Genomic DNA, 6,753 nt, shown 5'->3' with positions numbered 1-6,753 from the left:
GGAGAGCATTATGCTAAGTGAAATAAGCCAGTCAGAGAAAGATAAATATCACATGATCTCACTCATTTGTGCAATATAATGAACAACATAAACTGATGAACAAAAATAGATCCAGAGACATAAAAACATTAATCAGACAGTCAAACCTCAGATGGCAGGCAGGAAAAACTGTGAGGGGGTTAAGAGATAACCAAAGGACTTGTATACATGCATATGAGCATAACCAATGGACACAGACAGTAGGGGGGTGAGGGCATGTTCTGGGGGTGGGAGTGACTGGGAAGAGGCCAATGGGGAAAAAAGGAGTCATATGTAATACTTTAAACAATAAAGAATTTAAATTAAAAAATGCAAACTTGGAAAAACACTTAAAAATAAATAACAGATAATGAATTAATATCTGTAATATATGGATATCACAGACATGTCAATTAGAACATATGAGACACTTCAGACTAAAATTTTAAAAGGGCCATAAATAGAAAAAATATAAATATTGTCAATTAATGTATGAAAAATATTTACCAAGGACCCAGGTGACTGACAGAGAATTGGCCGACAGCAGCTGCCCTCTTACTCCAACAAGAATTGTTTGAGTTGTCTTGTACCCATGGTGTGGGGAAGTGGGTTTACGATATCTAAATCCAGCCTACCACCAGGAATGCTCAGGATCTACTCAAGAAGGCAAATAATCCCTTCCACTAATATTTACAGGGTAAAATAAGATTGTTGTTAGAGTAATAAATTTGACAGTAAAATAGTAGTCAAGTTTTCAGGCAAATTTAAATTGGCTAGTTGAAACAAGCGAATATGCTAGAAAAATTAATTGTACTGGACAAAAAGGTGTTCCTAAAGTGTTAACTAAAATTTTTATTGGTAGTTCATCTCATGATAAAGTTGTGCACCATGTAATGAACCTAAAACAGTAATATTAGAGTGCAAAAAATTAAAATTTATAAGCCATCAAGACTACATTATAAAATTTTCAAAAGCCTCCTAACATTTAAATCAAAAAAGGAGGGGATAGTAGAAAAATATCATGTAAGGAAAAATATCCTGTAAGTAAATTACATCTAGAAAATTAATACTTTATAAAATTAATTGTAAGGCTAAAAGCAAGACACCCATGAAAAACACACAAGGTGTCAAAACAAGCCAGAGGAAAATCATTTGGGCAAAAAATGAAATAGTATCCCAAGTCAAATTTATAGAAAATATTCCTTTATTAACTTTTGGTCGAGAATATGTTTGTATATTTTCAGAAAACAACTCCGAGACCATGTGGATTCCAGCAACAGAGAGGAATCAACAGGACTACTCCAGCCATGAAGACAGAAGAGAAGCAGTCCAGAGATGGAAGACACTGACGTGGTCTTCCCATACTAGCAGTTAGCAGCAGTGCATCACTGCAGGTTGCCCAGGACCAAACCAGAGAGAATCTGACCTGCAATACCACCATTTGTCCAGAATCCAGAACTGTAATGTCAGTGCTGACATGTACACATAAGGAACTGTTGGACATTGAAATTGGGTCTCAAAAGAACTGTTGGCCCAGAAAGAAACTCACTACAGACTGATTCATTTCCTGTCACCATAACCATTATTGCTTGTCTCATTTTCGGTTCTTATAAGTGTATTTCTAATAGCACATGATCTCACTCATCTAGTGGAAATAATGAACAACATAGACTGATGAACAAGAACAGACCCAGAAACAAGGAGGCATGGATCAGACTGTCAGGCCTCAGAGGGAGGGTAGGGGAAGGTGGGGGTAATGGGGAGAGATCAACCAAAGGACTTGTGTGCAAGCATATGCGCCTAACCAGCGGTTGGGGACAACAGCGGGGTGGGGGCATGTGTGGGGAGGGGTGTGGGATGGGAATGGGGGGATGAGGACAAATATGTGATACCTTAATCAATAAAGAAATTTAAAAAAATAAAAAAATTAAAAAAAAAAATAAATAAAACACTTTGCCACAGGTGTGCTACTGAATATGATATTAAATATTATTTGATACTTGTAAAAGTAGAAGAGCATGTGTATAGGAAAGAGGCAAATTATTTATCACTTTGGAACAATTGTTATAAAGATATGTTTCCATCTGTCTGGAAAACGATATTGCTATTTTTCTCAGATGTACTCAATTTCATAGTGCTATTTTCTTTCTAAAAATATATGATACTGCACAAGCTCACTAATAAACACAGTTTTCAGTAAAAAAAAAAATTACCAGTTAAATGATCAAAATTCTAATTGATTAACAACATACAGTTTTTCTCCTTTCAAACTAGCAAAAATAGTTTTATTATTGAGTTAGTTCTGGCAGGAATATTGTGAGATTGGCACTAATATACATAGATAATGGAGTGTAAAGCAACACAAATTATCTTGTGGGAAACTTGGCAATATGTATGAGCATTCTTAAACAGTTTTACAACCCGTGACCTAGTAAATCCACAGATTGGAAATTATTCTGAAGAAATAATCAGTGATACAAAGAAACACATATTTAAAAGGAGGCTTACTGTAACATTATTTTAATAGAAAACATTAGGAATCAGCTTAAATATCAAGATTAGGAATTATTTAAATAAACTATGATGAATCCAAATGATGGAATATTAAAAAGGATGTTTTAAGATCATATGTCGGAGAGAGACATAATGGCGGCGGAACAGACAGATGTGTCCCAAACTTTGTCCGGTAGCAGATAGAGGGAACAGTTGAAAGGAATAACATCCAACCTGAGTTGGTGAAGGAGACTCAGCGGGTGAGACAGTTTGCAGTGGGAAAAGGCATAGGATCCCTGGAAAAGGGTAAAGTTGGGGAGTTGGGCAAGCGAGTCTGCCAGACCCCTGAGGGAACCCACACAGCAAGCCACGTCCCTGGGGACAGGCAAGCATCTGACTGTGGAAAGAAGGGCCACAGGACTGCTGGACCGCAGGGGATTCTAGAACTGGGTCCACAGTCACAAAAGGCTGAAACCAAAGGGTGCAGCCTGAAGGGCTGGCCAGACCGCACAGCACCGACAAGAGAGGAGTGCGCAGAGACCCAGTCTCTCCCCTCTCTGTGGCCTGAGCCTTTCTCCACTGAGCCTAGTTCACAGGACCTTTCAGATACAGACACTTACCCGTGGCTGAGGTGAGGGAGAAGGTGTGGACTCTTGTAGTCTGGGGAGAGTAGGGAGTCCAGGAGAAGTAGCAGTGATTCTGGCACTGAGTCATTCCTGAGCCCGGGACCTGGGCAGCCATTTTGTTGTGAAGAGATAGCCCCTCCCTCCAGATTCCAGGCAACCAATACAGCCACACCCAGATCCCACCCTGAATAGCAAAAAGGATTTAAGAAGAAAAAAAAATCCAAATAATCTCTGAGATTCCAAAGGGACTGGCCTAAAGACCATACAGAAGACTGGGATCTTAAGCCAGCCAAAGGAATGACACTTCACTTTTTCATTTTTTTATTATTATTATTATTTTATCTTTTTTCTTCTTTCTTCTAAGTTTCCCTGTTTTTATTTTCTATTTTTTTGCTTTATTCTGCTTTCTTTTCTTTTCTTTTTTTTTTTTTTTTGGCATTATATTTCCATCACTCTATTTTATTTTATTTTTATTTACTATTTTTTATACCAATTTTGAAATCTACTTTTTTGTAAATTTATTATCATTATTATTTTATTCTCATTCTATTTCTTCTTATCCACCCATCCCCCTTCTACTTCCTCTACACTGAACTGAGGACCTCCCCATATTCATCCAATTCTTAACTTTATTTTCTGTATATAAGCTCAACCTCTACAGATTCTGCCCCCACCCTCTTTGCTGGGTGTTTGGTGGGTTTTTTTGTTTTGTTTGTTTGTTTGTTTTTGGTTTTTTTTTTGGTTTATCTATTGGTTCTGTGGTGTTTTCCTTTTTCATCCTTTTTCTTTTCTCTCTTATCTTTTTTTCTCTCTTTGATATCATCTGTGCTCTCCTTTCTCTCCACTAATTCTCTTCTCAGGTGGTTACTTATAGTGGGGTCATTGGTGCTGTGAGTATATTCGTGCTTTGCTCCCTTTGTGTTGTATCTTGTCGAGGTGAATTTTATCCTGTCTGGCCAGGAGCTAGAGAGCGAGCCACATTAACCAGACACCTGGAGAGGAAACTCCATCCACGAATGGGTCGATAACCCCCCAGACGCAGCTACAGAGGCAGGAAGAAGGTGTCAGTGAGGGAGAGAGCATGAGTGAGGGAGGGAATACAAGAGGAGTGTGTGGTCATTTGGGATGTCTGTGTGTGTATGTGAGTGAGGAACAGTTAGATCCCACAGGACCTTCTGGGGCAGGCTAACCTGACTCGCCTATCTAGGCAATGTCTGCTACTATTGCAAACAGTACCAGGAGGCTGGCTTATCCTCAGAAGCCTAGCCTTTTTGAAGGGGAGAGCTGCTGGAACTGGGAGCCCAGCCTCACCTCCACCCAGGGTGCCCTCAGATAACACCTGGGACTCTACAGCCACCCCTGCCAGGGACCTGCTACCTCAGCTGGGGTCCCACGGTCAATGAGTATCCAGCTACCCTGGGCACAGGCTCCTTTAAGTTCTGAAGCAAGCTCCCCTCTGACCAGCCCAATGCTTTAGCTCAGGGCACTGTGACCATGTGAGCAGCAGACACGTGAGCAGCCCACTCCTGTCCAAAGAGCAGCAGCCCTGTGAGCAGCCCACCCCAGGCCTAAGAGCAGCAGCCTCATGTGGCCTGCCCCTGTCCAAGGAGCAGCAGCTGTATAAGTGGCCCACTCCCCCATCCAAGGAGCAGCAACAACGCAAGCAGCCCACCCTAGCTGAGGAGCAGCAGCCACAAGAGCAGCTGGCCCACATTTGAGGAGCGGCAGCCCTGCGCAGCCCACCCCCATCCGAGGAGCAGCAGCTGCTTGCAACCCGCACCCTGCACCTGTCTGAGGAACAGCAGCTGTGCAAGCAACCTGCCCATGTCCAAGGAGCAGCAGCCTCATGAGCAGCCAGCCCCATCTGAGGAACAGCATCAGCATGCAGCCAGCCCTGATACATGGAGCAGCAGCCACGTGAGCAGTCTGCCCCTGTCCAAGGAACAGCAGCCATGCAAGCAGCCCACCCCCCATCCAAGGAACAGCAGCTGTGCAAGCAGCCTTCCCCACCAGTGAGAGGAGACACCACTGCTGAGAACAGCACCCACCAGAGGAGCTACTTTCAACTGAGGAGCAGCTACTTCAGTGACCACCTGAGGAGCAACCACAGCCTAAGGAGCCACTGCTGCCCAAGGAGCAGCCCCTGCATGACTCTACATCTAGATCAATCAGTGAGACGAAAAATGGGTGGACAAAGAAACCCCCAAAGGAAAGAAAGGGAGGAAGTGCCAGAAAAGCAGCTAAGCAAAACTGAGGCAAGCATTATGTCAGAAAAAGAATTCAGAATAAAGGTCATACAGTTCATAAACCGAATGGAGGAAAAAATCAACAACTTATGTAAGAATCAAGAAGAAATGGATGAAAAAAATCAATGACTTATGTAAGAATTAACAAGAAATGAAGAGTGTTATAGCTGCAAAAAACACCATGGAAAGTTTCAACAGTAGACTAGGAGAAGCAGAGGACTGAATTAGCGAATTAGAAGACAGGAAAGCAAAACACACCCAAACTGAACTGCAATTGGAAAAAAAAAAAAAAAACTAAAAGACAGGAGGAGAGCCTAAGGGAGCTATGGGACAACATGAAATGAAGCAAAATACGAATAATAGGGGTGCCAGAATAACAGGAAGAGGAACAAGGGTTAGAAAACCTATTTGAAGAAATAATGTCAGAAAACTTCCCTGATGTGGGGAAGAAAAAAGTAACACAAGCACAGACGGTACCAAAGAAGATGAACCTGAAAAGACTCACACCAAGACACAACATAATTACAATGGCAAATTTTCAGGAAAAAGAGAGAATCCTAAGGGCTGCAAGAGAAAGACAGAAAGCTACCTACAAGCGAGCTCCCATTACATTATCAAATGATGAGTCAATAGAAACACATCAGACCAGAAAAGAATGGAAGGAAATTTACAAAGTGATGCAAAGCATGGGACTGAATCCAAGAATACTTTATCAAGCAAGGCTATCATTCAAAATTAAAGGGGAAATAAGGAGCTTCACTGACAAAAAAAAAGCTAAGGGAATTTATCACTACCAGGCTAGCAATGCAACAAATGCTAGAGGGACTGTTGGAAAAAGAATAAATAAAAAAGTAAGAAAGAACACAGGTACAAAAAATAAAAATGGCTATAAACAATTACCTTTCAATAATAACTTTAAACATAAATGGAATAAATGTTCCAATCAAAAGACATTGAGTGAGTGAATGGATAAAAAAACATGACCCATATATATTATGTCTACAAGAGACTCACCTTAGAACAAGGGACTCACACAGACTGAAAGTGAATGGATGGAAAAATATCTTTCAGGCAAATGGAAATGAAAAAAAAGCTGGGGTAGCAATACTTATATCTGACAAAATAGATCTCAATGTGAAGGCCGTAACAAGAGATACGGAAGGCCATTTCATAATAATAAAGGGATTGACACAACAAGAGGATATAACCCTGATAAATATATATGCACCCAATACAGGAGCACCCAAATACATTAAAAAAAAAAAAAACTCCTGAAAGATATCAAGGGAGAGATCGACAACAATACAATCATAGTAGGGGACTTTAATAGACCACTGACATCACTGGATAAATCCTCTAGACAAAAATCA

The sequence above is a fragment of the Eptesicus fuscus genome, chromosome 1, assembly GCF_027574615.1.
Source record: "Eptesicus fuscus isolate TK198812 chromosome 1, DD_ASM_mEF_20220401, whole genome shotgun sequence".
In the NCBI taxonomy this organism is placed as follows: domain Eukaryota; kingdom Metazoa; phylum Chordata; class Mammalia; order Chiroptera; family Vespertilionidae; genus Eptesicus; species Eptesicus fuscus.
The sequence above is the reverse complement of the archived record's forward strand: the minus strand, read 5'-3'. Positions refer to the sequence as shown.